Source organism: Pangasianodon hypophthalmus, chromosome 7 (assembly GCF_027358585.1).
Source record: "Pangasianodon hypophthalmus isolate fPanHyp1 chromosome 7, fPanHyp1.pri, whole genome shotgun sequence".
Classification (NCBI taxonomy): domain Eukaryota; kingdom Metazoa; phylum Chordata; class Actinopteri; order Siluriformes; family Pangasiidae; genus Pangasianodon; species Pangasianodon hypophthalmus.
The window spans coordinates 594,753-609,029 of NC_069716.1; positions in this window are offsets into that span (position 1 = coordinate 594,753).

The following is a 14,277-nucleotide window of genomic DNA, read 5'->3' on the forward strand; positions in this document are numbered from 1 at the left end:
CTTTCTTTCTTTCTTTCTTGTTCTCCAGGACATGATCCTCTGTTCGTTCTTGTCGTACAGACAGTAATGTGATCATTAATCTGACGTTTCCTCTTTACACTCTCAGTGAAGGTGACGGTTTGGACCTTTAAAGGTCCATTACTGAGAGTTTGTAGCTGATACACAGGGCGTTATTAGGAAACTCTACTCTGTGTGTGTGTGTGTGTGTGTGTGTGTGTGTGTGTGTGTGTGTGTGTAATAATAATGATGATTATGTAACGCTGGATCAGTGTGTAATCAGTGAACGTTAGCGTGAGACGCACTCCGTGCTGGACGTGGAGGGTTGGTGTGCCGCTGCGTCGCCGTCTCTGAGTTCAGGAAGATGAAATACGGTTATTTATGGCGGAGATCAGAGGGATTTCTCAGTTATGACCCTGTTAAAGGTCAGCGAAAGCAGCACAACAGCTGTAATCATTCTGAAAACGTTATTTTCCAGTTTGCTGCCTCTGAACTTTTTACACAATTCACTTTAAATTACAGCAATAAAGAGAAGAAAGTCATTTCTGTGTCTCTGTACGTCGACTGTAAAGATGAAACCTTCAGGATCACAAACAGCAGATAAACTGAGACAGAGAGTCTGCCTGTTAGCTCCGCCCCCTTCTGCTGCATCACATGATGTTTTATATCAGTTCCACACACCTGAGATTTCTTTCAGTAAAACAATAACGCAGCGCTGATGAAGCGCGACCCTGCGGCTGTTCAGCTCTAACAGCGAGAACGAAGCGAAAACTTTCATCTGAAGTTTAAAAAAATATTCAGGTGGCTCCTTTTACCAACGTTCTGAAGTTCTCGCAGTATTGATCTCACAACGTCTAATCGATGTGCGAAATCTAATAATTAAAGTCAAAAGTACGAGTCCTGTGTGTTCAGAGCGCCTCCTGTTGGTCAGAGCTCTTCTTCTCTCTGTCTCTCTCTCTCTTCCTCTCTCTGTCTCTCCCTCTCTCTCTTCCTCTCTCTGTCTCTCTCTCTTTCTCTCTCTTTCTCTCTCTGTCTCTCTCCCTCTCTCTCTTTCTTTCTCTGTCTCTCTCTCTTTCTCTTTCTTTCTCTGTCTCTCTCTCTTTCTCTCTCTGTCTCTCTCCCTCTCTCTCTTTCTTTCTCTGTCTCTCTCTCTTTCTCTTTCTTTCTCTGTCTCTCTCTCTTTCTCTCTCTGTCTCTCTCCCTCTCTCTCTTTCTTTCTCTGTCTCTCTCTCACACTCTCTCTGTCACTCTCCCTCTCTCACTCTCTTCCTCTCTCTGTCTCTCTCCCTCTCTCCCTCTCTTTCTCTGTCTCTCTCTCACACTCTCTCTGTCTCTCTCCCTCTCTCACTCTCTTCCTCTCTCTGTCTCTCTCCCTCTCTCTCTCTCTTTCTCTCAGGCTGTCTGTCTCTCTCTCTTTCATTCTCACTCTGTCTCTCTTTCATTCTCTCTCTGTCTCTCTCTCTCTTTCTCACTATCTCTCTCCCTCCCTCTCTCTCTTACTCCCACACACTCTCTCTTTCTCTCTCTGTCTCTCTCTCACACTCTTTCTGTCTCTCTCTCTCCCTCCCTCTCTCTCTCTCACTCCCACACACTCTCTCTTTCTCTCTCTGTCTCTCTCCCTCTCTCTCTCTCTTTCTCTGTCTCTCTCTCACACTCTTTCTGTCTCTTTTTCTCTCTCTGTCGCTCTCTCTCTCTCTCTCTCTCTCACTTATTAAATGCATCAATTCAATTATTCAATCTATGTTCATTACATATAGAATAGAATAGGAATAAAAATGGAATTAAATTATTATATATGGTGATACATAATTCATAAAAATATTTACTTCTCATATTTTTACTAATAACAATAACTTATACTTTACTTTATTAACTAATAACTTAATTTTGTATTAAATTATATATATATATATATATATATATATATAAAGTGATTTAAAATGAGAAAATAATAAACGAAGTAAGCACATTAAATAAGGAAGAAAAAATCTAATTAACATGATGAATGATAAATAAATAACAAATTAATATTTAAAAAACATTAAATGAAGTAAAATGCAAAAATAATATTTAAAATATAAACAATGATCATTTAAATGTGTTTATTTGTAATTATACATGTGAATATATTTAAACATAGAAAACAGGATTTAAGTTGTTTAATATTAGTACATCATGCTGGAAGAATTCAAAACTTTTCTTTAAACTTATATCAGGTTTCTTTATAAAATTGTGTTTTATATACAAAAGTAATACTTAAAAAATAAATTTTGAATATATTTAATTGTATATGAAAAAAAGGATTTAAGCTGCTTTTATGTGTTTTGTTGGAGGAAGTTTTAAAAATGTTTTACTTTAATGTATATCGAGTTTCTTTATTAAACTGTCTTTTGTATATTGATTTAAATATATTTAGTTATAAGTATAAATATTAATTTGTGTAAATGTGCTGTATGTAATAAGAAGAAGATGTAAGTTATAGTTATATGCCTTCTACAGAATATGTCTTTCACCTGAACTTTTACCCAGTTGCTTTTTTAAACTGTGTTTTATACAGTATGACTTTTACTGCTGCAGATAGATAGATAGATAGATAGATAGATAGAGAGATAGATAGATAGAGAGAGAGAGAGAGAGAGAGATAGATAGATAGAGAGATAGATTTAAGTGGATTCTATCTCACATAATGCCAGGAGATTGCTTACTTTTATGTTTGCTACTTTAGGAGTTGAGGAGTTTCAGAGCAGCAGTGTGTGAGTGTGTGTTTTCTCAGTTTTGGGATTTTTATGTCACATTTCTTGCTTTCCTCCTCGGAGACTTCTCTCCACATCTGTTTGGACTCGGGCGTTAATTGCTCTGTGGGTCAGCGTGTACCTCGAGACGCCTCCACTGCTTCAGCGTGACTATTTATAAAGGCCACAGACACACACCATCACACACCATCACACACCATCACAGGTCCGCTGTGGGCGTGTCCCAAACCACCACCTCCTCCTCTCTCACTCAGTACCGTGCTCTTCTTTCACTCGTTCTAAACATCTTTCGCTTATTATTAGAATAATTACTCATTTTGTTATGATAATAATTATTCGGAGGCTGTGTGAGCGCAGTGAAACGCCGCGCATGCGTCTGTCGCTTCGCAGTGTTCAGCCGTGTGGAGGAAGTGAAGAATCACACTGGAACACCAGTAAAAAAAAAAAAAAAAAACGAGGGATCATTCGTTCTCTCCTGAGGCTTTTCAGTCCAGATGGCTCTCGGCACATCGACATGAGTCCTCTAACACTTCTTGCCCATCATCCTTCACTAAATCTGCATAAAATATTTACATTCAGGAGGCACGACCTGTCTCACACTCCTGTTCCACTCAAACTCACATGCGTCTGTTCGGAAGTGTCATTATTTCACACACATTACGTTAATCTTCTTTTACACACAGGCAGAAAAACTCAGAGCACTTCTTTTTGGACTTTTCAGTAAAGCAGGAACGAGGGATGAGCCTGACTCCTTTGGCATTTTGTCAAAAATCAGATGAGTCAGTGTGATGAACTGAAACTGAAAATACAGAGCTGTATATAAAAGAGCAGAAATGACCGAGCTCGCAGCATCACCAGCCGTTTAATAATGTAGAATAGTGATTTGTTGGAGACGAGCACGCTCAGAATAAAGAGACGAGCAGTTTTAGAGCCTCACATCATCTCTACAGCTGGCCTGAATCATTTAAACACTATTTGTTCATTCTGTTGGGATTCATTTTTCGAATTATTATTCTGATTATATACTGATACATCACCACATCACTATTTTTTATTTAGTATACAGTGGATTTATTTATTACCTTATACTGTATTTCTGTAAAGGTAATTTATTTCTGTCTTTTATTTCTCTCCTAGTCATCTTTCATCTTCAGCGTCCCGCCTGTGTGTAAATCTCCAGTGAAATCTCTTCATGCATGAAACATGCAAAATGAAATTCAATGCAGATGTGTTCATGAATAAAAGAAGGGATTAAAATACACGCTGATGTAGAATCACACATGAGTTAGCATGAGTAGAGGACTGAGGCTGGGAACTAGCAATAACGAAACTAACACAATTACAAAACTAGAAACTCACAATTGAAATTAAGAAACAACGGTGCGAAATATATAGAGAACTGAGGAAGTAGGACACTACAGCTACAACCAACAAAACAAACAAACAAACAAACAAACAAACAAACAAAAAATTAGGAGACGTTCAGTGGTGGACAGAGTCAGCGTGGGCTCTCTGACCGCTCTGCAGCTACGCAGCTCCATACGCAGCACGCTGCACTGCACTGTGTGTTCTGACTCCAGCATTAAATCTTCCAGCAGTTTGTGCTACAGTAGCTCTTCTGTGGGATCGGAGCAGATGAACCTTCACTCCCCACGTGCATCAGTGAGACTTGGGAGCCCATGACCCTGTCACTTTTGGTAGGTACTAACCCCTGCACACCGGGAACACCCCACAAGCCCTGCTGCTTTAGAGATGCTCTGACCCAGTCGTCTAACCATCACAATTTGGTCCTAGTCAGAGTCACTCAGATCCTTACGCTTGCCCATTTTTCCTTCTTCCAACACATCAACTTCGAGAACTGACTGTTCACTTGCTGCCTAATAAATCCCTCACCTTTACAGGTGCCACTGTACTGAGATAATCAACGTTATTCACTTCACCTGTCAGTGGGTTTAATGTTATGGCTGATCGGTGTATAAGTGATGTTAATAAGGGAGTTTTTCCTCTCCACAGTCGCCTCAGTCGCCTCCGACTTGCTCACTAGCGATAATTCTGTCTAACATCTAGGACTGTTTGCATGTTTTTGTTTCTTATGTTCAGTAAAGCTGCTTTGAGACAATGTTCATTGTTAAAAGTGCTATACAAATAAAATTGATTTGAATTGAATTGAATAATATAAATTTAGAAACTATCAAATTTATAAATTAGGGGAATAAAAAACTAAGGAAATTAGAATTTAGGCAACTTTAGGAACTAATAAATTTGGGAACTTACAAACTAGGGAGCTCAAAAATGAATATTTAATAAGAAATTATTAAGTAGGGAACTACTAGTGACTGTAAAGTAGGGCACTGCGGTCAGTAAGTGCACCTCGGCTGTTCTCGGATTAGAGCGTCAGATGGTGGATTGTGGGTTTGATGCAGATCTAAAGGACATTTCTGAGCCGTGATTACGATCGTGTTCGTGTTTTGATTGACCGTTTTGATTGACAGCTGGCATTTAGACCCCTAGAGAGAGTACAAGAGAAAAAAGCGTGAGGTTCTGAGAGTGCGCACTTGGAGTGTGTAGCAGCGTGTTGGAGGTCAGAGCAGGGAATTCTGGGAGTTTTAGCGCTTTTGTACTAATTAACCTGTATAATGGGTTCAGCTGATTTTAATAACTTAGCAGGAGAGGGAGATGGAGAGCAGAATGCCAAGAGGTGCAAGGTCTTATCGGCCATTTTATCACACACACTCACACACACACACACACTCACACACACACACACACACACACACTCCAGCTCCCTACTGGCTGTTTGTTTGCCATGTTGACTTCACCACCATGAATTTTTTGTTGTTGTTCTGAAAGGGCAAGTGTGTGTGTTTGCGTGTGTGTTTGCGTGTGTGTATGCGTTTGTGTATGCGTTTGTGTGTGTGTGTGTGTGTGTGTGTGTGTGTGCAGTTATTTCTGCAGGATGAAAAGTTCACTGTCAAAGCTGTAAAATAACAAAGAATTGAGACATTTTCATCTAAATATATTTATAAATAGAATTTTTGTTATTTCTGAAAAAACATTAATATATTAATATTAATAAACCAGTATCTATTACTTGCTTGTTAATTATTTATATTTATAAATTGTTATTTATTCATTGATATTATATATTAATAATATGTACATAACAGTTAATAATAATGGACTTTAAACCATAATATTCATTCATTAAAACAATAACAATAACAATACACACAAACATCATTAACTGTCATCATGTGTTGTTTAGGTTGAGTTGAATTCTGGCTTGTGATTGGTCAGAAGGTGTTGATTAATTTCCTATAACAGCAGCTCTGACAGTACTTTATCGTTTCTACTTTGTGTTCCAAACTTTAAGGGTAACTATAAACAGATAAAAAAAGTATGACGTTCTTTAATAAATAATAAAGTGTAATTGTTGGTAAGTTGCTGTGGTGTAAGAGGAATAAAACACTCGGGGACGTGCGGTTAGAGGAAAATAATCAACTTCAGGGTGATAACAGTAACTCCGCTTCATCACACCACATCGTCCCTCAGTATTTTACTGTAACACACACACACACACACACACACACACACACACACACACACACACTCACACACACACACACACACACACACAGTAAAATCAATAGCAGCAGTGTAAATATGAACATCTTGATTTGGCCTCTGGCCTTCAGTACAGTGAGAGTAACACACACACTTGACTTCCCTTTATGACTCACCTATACGTAATGTTGAGTGTGGCAAACACACACACACACACACTCGCACACACACACACACACACACTCTCACACACACACACACATAAAAATGCCCTGAATGTCACTTTCAGGATTTAAACCCAGCTAGACTGTAAAACACTGTGTGTGAGTTCAGAGCAGGTCAAATTGAGGTAGAGGATTCTTGTGTGTGTGTGTGCGTGTGTGTGTGTGTGTGTGTGTGTGTGTGTGTGCGTGTGTGTGTGTGTGTGTGACAAGTGCAGACATAAGTGATGTGGGTGAGTCATGAACAGAAGTCGATAAAGAGCACGTTGAAAAAAAAAGTGCTGTAACAGGTTATTTTTATAATTGGTGTTATTTTTTTAATTGCTGTGTGCTGTGATTCTTTGACATTTTCTCCACATGCCTTTCTGAAATCTGTGACATTAGCATGACAATAAACTCAAACTGCATGTGAATAAACTTTGGAAAAGAAAATTAACTCTGTATACAAAGATCCGTTAATCAGAGTTTAATACTGAAATCACACACATCAGCACTCAGAGCTCAGGCGTAACTACTGACTTCAGCGCTGTTCAGAAGTTACGTGAGAGTTACGCACTCGGGGGCGGAGTCTGTCTAAAACAGGGGCGTGTCTCAGTTACGCTGGATTCTGATCTTGAGCTTAAGCGCATGTTTCTTGCGTGATTTCGGCTCGAGTGAGGAGCAGCGTTAAGTCCAGCGCCGCCGTCTGACAGTTTGCTGTAACTACAATAACCACGCTGTAATTTATGTTTTATCTGTAAATACACTCACACACACTGTGGAACGTCATTCAAGGACAATATTAAACACATAAACATCTCATTATTCATTAATTTATAATATCACTTTAAGCTGATCTGCAGGAGGGAATATTTTCTGATAAAGTGATGAATGGAGGTAAAGTTTCTCTGTAAGCGTAGCAGATGAGCGCTAGGTCAGATTATCCTTCACACCGAGGTTTTCTTTACAGCATCCAATTAACACCAACACTGACTTTATTTTATTAACTCTACAAATCAACATAGTGAATTAAGAGTGTGATAAAGTCTCCTACATCACACACACACATTACGATTTCATCACCCCTCATTTCCCTATTTCCTTCTTCAGTTCAAATTTTCTGTCCCTAATTTTTTATTATTTAAAGGTGTGTTTGTGTTTTAAGGCGGTGGAGCTCTGAATGTGGAGCTCAGAAAATCCACTAAAGCAGCTGCGTAACCCGACTCTGAATACCAGCAACTTTCCTCAATTAAATATTGATGTAACTGATGGACTTAAGTTGCAAGTCAGCGTCATGATACAGCTTTACTGGCTTTATAAAACATAAAGAACGATGAACTTTTATTTTTTAGCGTAACAGTAAAACATTTCTGCTCATGTAAAGAGTTAACTGAAGTAAAACACGAGTAGAAATCCCTCAGCATCCATGACTGTTCTGTGATGTCTTTCCAGATCCTTTAGATGAGTGTGTGTAGATGAGTGTGTGTAGATGAGTGTGTGTAGATGAGTGTGTGTAGATAAGTGTGTGTAGATGAGTGTGTGTATCTCAATGATAGTCTTCTTTGACCAGATGCTTCTCTCGCTAACATGATCCTGAAAACCTAATTAGCGAGGGAAGCACATCCTCCCTAAAGAGGACCGGATTCACACACACTCCAACCGTCCATTAGGGACAGAAGCCTCAGGCCTGAATGTGGAACTGCTGATTAGATTAATGAACACTCCACTCTGACACACACACACACACACACACACACACACACACACAAGCAGATATACATCACTCCATCATGGAAAGTTTATGGGTCAAGAGAATCTCAACTGAATGACTTCTCTGAGGATTTAAACACAGTTCCGTTTTGATTTTATGCGTATAGATTCTATAGCAGCAGCTCTGACAGTAGCGCAGGTTTATATTAATGCTCTCGTTCTAATACGTTATCGTTTCTATAGCAACAGCTCATTCACAGGGACGTGTACAGCGACGCTCCACTGATAATAAACTGATTAAAAGCTGTGTGTAATTGTTAATATGTACATAGATGTTTACATAATGTTGAGGAAGGAGTCTCCAGTGTCAGCGCTTTGTAACAGTCAGAGGTAAAGCTGTAACTGTACGTTTTCCCACGTCTTCAGGACAGAGGAGTTTACGCTTCTTTGCGGTTTCTCAGGAACATGCGGAACAAGCTGCGATTTTTTCTCTTATTAACTTAAAGAGAGAGAAAAAGAGAAAATGAGAACAGGAACTAACTCGTTTCCCCAACATTTAATGTAACTACAAACAGATAAAAAGTATGGTCTTTATTAAATAAAAAAATTGTAATTGTTGGTAAAGTTGCTGTGTTATAAGAGGAATAAAACACTGGGGACATGCAGTTAGAGGAAAATAATCAACTTCAGATCTTCTACAAGCAGATTCCCATAATAACAATAATAATAATAATAATAATAATAATAATAATAATAATAATAATAACATGCTGATTATACACACTTCAGAAATGTTGAAGCATTGAAGGTTGTTTTCTGTTTGGTAGTAGAACTCTGTTTTGGATAATAAGAACCTGCAGAACCTTTAGAACCTTCAGAACTCTTGTAGAACCTTTTTTGTAAAAGGGAGTTTAAAAAGATTTAATTGAATAATTAAGGAATTCCTAAAAATAAATCTACTTGGGGAGCACACAGATCTCCCAGAAGGAGGGAAGAGCCCTTAAAGCTCTGAATAATGAATTTAAAAGAGTGTATATGTGTGCAGAGGGATAGAGGGATGGAGGGATAGAGAGATGGAGGGATAGAGAGATGGAGGGATAGAGGGATAGAGGGATAGAGAGATGGAGGGATAGAGGGATAGAGAGATGGAGGGATAGAGGGATAGAGGGATAGAGAGATGGAGGGATAGAGGGATAGACGGATAGAGAGATAGAGGGATAGAGGGATAGACGGATAGAGAGATGGAGAGATGGCGAGATGGAGGGATAGAGAGATGGAGGGATAGAGGGATAGAGAGATGGAGGGATAGAGGGATAGAGAGATGGAGGGATAGAGGGATAGAGGGATAGAGAGATGGAGGGATAGAGGGATAGAGAGATGGAGGGATAGAGGGATAGACGGATAGAGAGATAGAGGGATAGAGGGATAGAGAGATGGAGGGATAGAGGGATAGACGGATAGAGAGATAGAGGGATAGAGGGATAGACGGATAGAGAGATGGAGAGATGGCGAGATGGAGGGATAGAGAGATGGAGGGATAGAGAGATGGAGGGATAGAGAGATAGAGGGATAGAGGGATAGAGAGATGGAGGGATAGAGAGATGGAGGGATAGAGGGATAGAGGGATAGAGAGATGGAGGGATAGAGGGATAGAGAGATGGAGGGATGGAGGGATGGAGGGATAGAGGGATAGAGGGATAGAGAGATAGAGGGATAGAGGGATAGAGAGATGGCGAGATGGAGGGATGGAGGGATAGAGGGATAGAGGGATGGCGAGATGGAGGGATGGAGGGATAGAGAGATGGAGGGATAGAGGGATAGAGGGATAGAGAGATAGAGGGATAGAGGGATAGAGAGATGGCGAGATGGAGGGATAGAGGGATAGAGAGATAGAGGGATAGAGGGATAGAGAGATGGCGAGATGGAGGGATAGAGGGATAGAGGGATAGAGAGATAGAGGGATAGAGGGATAGAGGGATAGAGAGATAGAGGGATAGAGGGATAGAGGGATAGAGGGATGGCGAGATAGAGGGATGGAGGGATAGAGCCCACTGTATGTGGAGTTTATAGAGTTATGATATTTCGAGTTTAGAGAGAGGATGCAGTACAGTCGTATAGATGTCCGTGCAGTCTGTAGAGATTTATACGCTGTAATGAACACCGAGAGGATCGTTAGGTTTAAATGAACTTGGCTTCTGAACTCTTCTCTTCTTAACTTAATTGGATCAGTTACAGAATGATGAATAACTAATTGGTTGTTTTGTTGCATTTACATACGACATTGTTCTGTAATTACATTATGTGTGTGTGTGTGTGTGTGTGTGTGTGTGTGTGTGTGTGCAAAAACACAGTCATAAACCACATCTGTGTAAAGAGGAGACACAATTTAGTGCAGTGTGTGTGTGTGTGTGTGTGTGTGTGTGTGTGTGTGTGTGTGTGTGCAGAGAGGAATGTCGCTTTGTGAGAGCTTTTACGTTACTGCTATTAAAGTGTCTTCTGATGTAGTGCTCACAGACGAGTGCAATCTGTCTCTCTCTCTCTCTCTCTCTGTATCTCTGTCTCACTCTCTCTCTCTCTCACTCTTTCTGTATCTCTCTCTCTGTCTCTCTCTCTCTCTCTCTCTCTGTATCTCTCACTCTCTCTCTCTCTGTCTCTCTCTCTGTATCTCTCTCTTTCTCTCTGTATCTCTCTCTCTCTCTCTCTGTCTCTGTATCTCTCTCTCTCTCTCTCTCTCTCTGTATCTCTCTCTCTCTCTCTCTCTGTCTCTCTCTCTGTATCTCTCTCTTTCTCTCTGTATCTCTCTCTCTCTCTCTGTATCTCTCTCTCTCTCTCTCTCTCTCTCTCTCTGTCTCTCTCTCTCTCTCTCTGTATCTCTCACTCTCTCTCTCTGTCTCTCTCTCTCTCTCTCTCTCTCTCTTTCTCTCTGTATCTCTCTCTCTCTCTGTCTCTCTCTCTGTATCTCTCTCTTTCTCTCTGTATCTCTCTCTCTCTCTCTGTCTCTGTATCTCTCTCTCTCTCTCTCTCTCTGTATCTCTCTCTCTCTCTCTCTCTCTGTCTCTCTCTCTCTCTCTCTGTATCTCTCACTCTCTCTCTGTATCTCTCTCTGTATCTTGCTCTCTCACTTTTTCTTTTTTCTTTTTCCTTTGTTTTTCTCTCTTCTCCTGTGGGTTGTGTAATGAGAGTGCTGTTCACACACACACACACACACACACACACACAAATGGACCTCGGCTAAATGTGTAATTAATGACTGCTGGGAAAAGGAGAACGGAGGTCAGAAAGATGGCAAGAAATTTATGAGAGATGGAGCTTCTTAGGGACGCTGTTAGACACACACACACACACACACACACACACACACACACACATAGACACACACACACACAGACAGACACACACACAGACACACACACAGACACACACACACATGCACACACTTGAATATTGCAGAAGCAAAGTCTTATTTATGAGAAATCATATGCAGTCCCTACAGGATGAGATAAATGAACAAACAGTAAAACACTTTCACCGCTTTTAACACACACACACACACACACACACACACAGTGTACAGTCAACTCCATAATTATTGGCACCCCAAATTTAATTAAATTTTAATATATTATATATAAAATACATATAATATCATTTTTATGTTTAAACAAATGGAGCCACTGTGAATAAAAACACTCTCACTGCACCGTCTTTATTAATATCATAAAGTAATATTATTAAAGAGCGACTTTTATAATGTTCGTAAACTTAAAAGATTACAACTGCTACACCTTTTTATTTTATTTTATTTTTCTGTTTTTTTTTCATTATTCTCATTTATTTCTATTTTCTTTTCTATTTCTTTTTTCCACCTTTCTGTTTTAACTTTTTATTAATCTCTCTTTTTTTGCCTGAATCTCTCTTTTCTTTATTTTTTCTCATTTTCTGATGGAGGTGTTTAGTGAAGTTCTGATGGAGGTGTTTAGTGAATTCCTGATGGAGGTGTTTAGTGAATTTCTGATGGAGGTGTTTAGTGAAGTTCTGATGGAGGTGTTTAGTGAAGTTCTGATGGAGGTGTTTAGTGAATTTCTGATGGAGGTGTTTAGTGAATTCCTGATGGAGGTGTTTAGTGAAGTTCTGATGGAGGTGTTTAGTGAAGTTCTGATGGAGGTGTTTAGTGAATTTCTGATGGAGGTGTTTAGTGAATTTCTGATGGAGGTGTTTAGTGAAGTTCTGATGGAGGTGTTTAGTGAAGTTCTGATGGAGGTGTTTAGTGAAGTTCTGATGGAGGTGTTTAGTGAAGTTCTGATGGAGGTGTTTAGTGAAGTTCTGATGGAGGTGTTTAGTGAATTTCTGATGGAGGTGTTTAGTGAAGTTCTGATGGAGGTGTTTAGTGAATTCCTGATGGAGGTGTTTAGTGTTTAGTAATAAAGGGACAGGTTGCTGTTGGTGTTTTATATTCACTGAAGTTACACTTTAAATCCACGGATAGAATTAAAATTATATATTAAATGAATCTAAATAATAAACAGAAATTCCTCCGGATGCTGCAGATTAAGCAACATGAACACGAGAGCCATCATCCATCAAACCTCTACAGTAAATACCACAACAAACACCGCAACAAACACTGCAATAAACACTGCAACAAACACTGCAATAAACACCACAGTAAACACCACAACAAACAACAAACACCACAGTAAACACCACAACAAACACCACAACAAACACAGCAACAAACAGCACAACAAACACCACAACAAACAACAAACACCACAGTAAACACCAAAACAAACACCAAAACAAACACCACAACAAACACCGCAACAAGCACCGCAACAAACACTGCAACGAACACTGCAATAAACATCACAATAAACACCACAATAAACACTGCAGTAAACATTACTCTTATAGACAGGGTTTTTTTCTCTCTTCCTTTTTTACTTCTTTAATTGTAGTGGTCGATGGAAAGGTTCCTCCTAATTAACTTTTGTACAAAATACAGACACAAAACCTCAAAGTCAGGCTGCAGGTTATTTTCTTTTTTTATAAATTGCAGTTCAGGAGAATCAGCTGCTACACGGATCTGTCTTTCCATCAAACCCCTCAATTAACACCGCCTCGTCTGAAAGTGTTTCCATCCATCATTAACAAGCCTTTTTCCTCTGTTCCTGCTTTTCCTTTTTCTCACTTCTTGCTTACTAAATCCTCCTTTCTACCTTTTTGTCCTCATTTTCTCTCCTTTTTCTTTTTCCCTCTATTCCGACACACTTTAGAAAAAACTTTAGCACAATGATAAATCTGTATTTTTTTTCAGTCACAGCTTTAAAAGTCTTGTTCCATTTTTTACCCCAGTTTTGTGGATGTTTTATTTATTTATGTCTCAGCACTTTAATATGAACAGACACCCAAATACTGACTAAACACAACACACTCAATTATTTTATTTTACTTATTTATAAGAGATCAGGTGTTGATGAGCTCGCAGGGGATTTTTTTTTTTTTTTACCAAATATTGTTACGAACATGAAATCTTTTTAAATGCACTTAAATTCCATGAGCTGAGGCGATTTCTTCTGAGCACCTAAGCCCAGTCTAAAGCAGACCACTGCAGCGCTGCATCCAGTACACTCTCAGTGTTGAAACACTATTCAGTACTCATGCTATGTACAATATTCCTGCTAGAAACAGAATTCATACTATATATCTAATTAGAAACAGTGCAAAATACAATATTCATGCTATATTTCTAATTAGAAACTATACAATACAATGTCTGTGCTATAATTCTAGCTAGAAGCATTACGAAATACAAATTCTATACTTTATTTGTTTAGGATTTATTTATACACCTAAAATACTATATTTGCTATAGATATTGTGCAGAATTGTCCTACAAAGTACAACATTTACAATATTTATAAGTACTATAAGTACAATATTTGTTCTAAATTCATGCTATCTAATTAGAATCTAATCTATAATTAGAAAAACTATAAAATATAATATTTCTGGCTAGAAACATTTGACCATCAGATGTTCGTACTTTATTT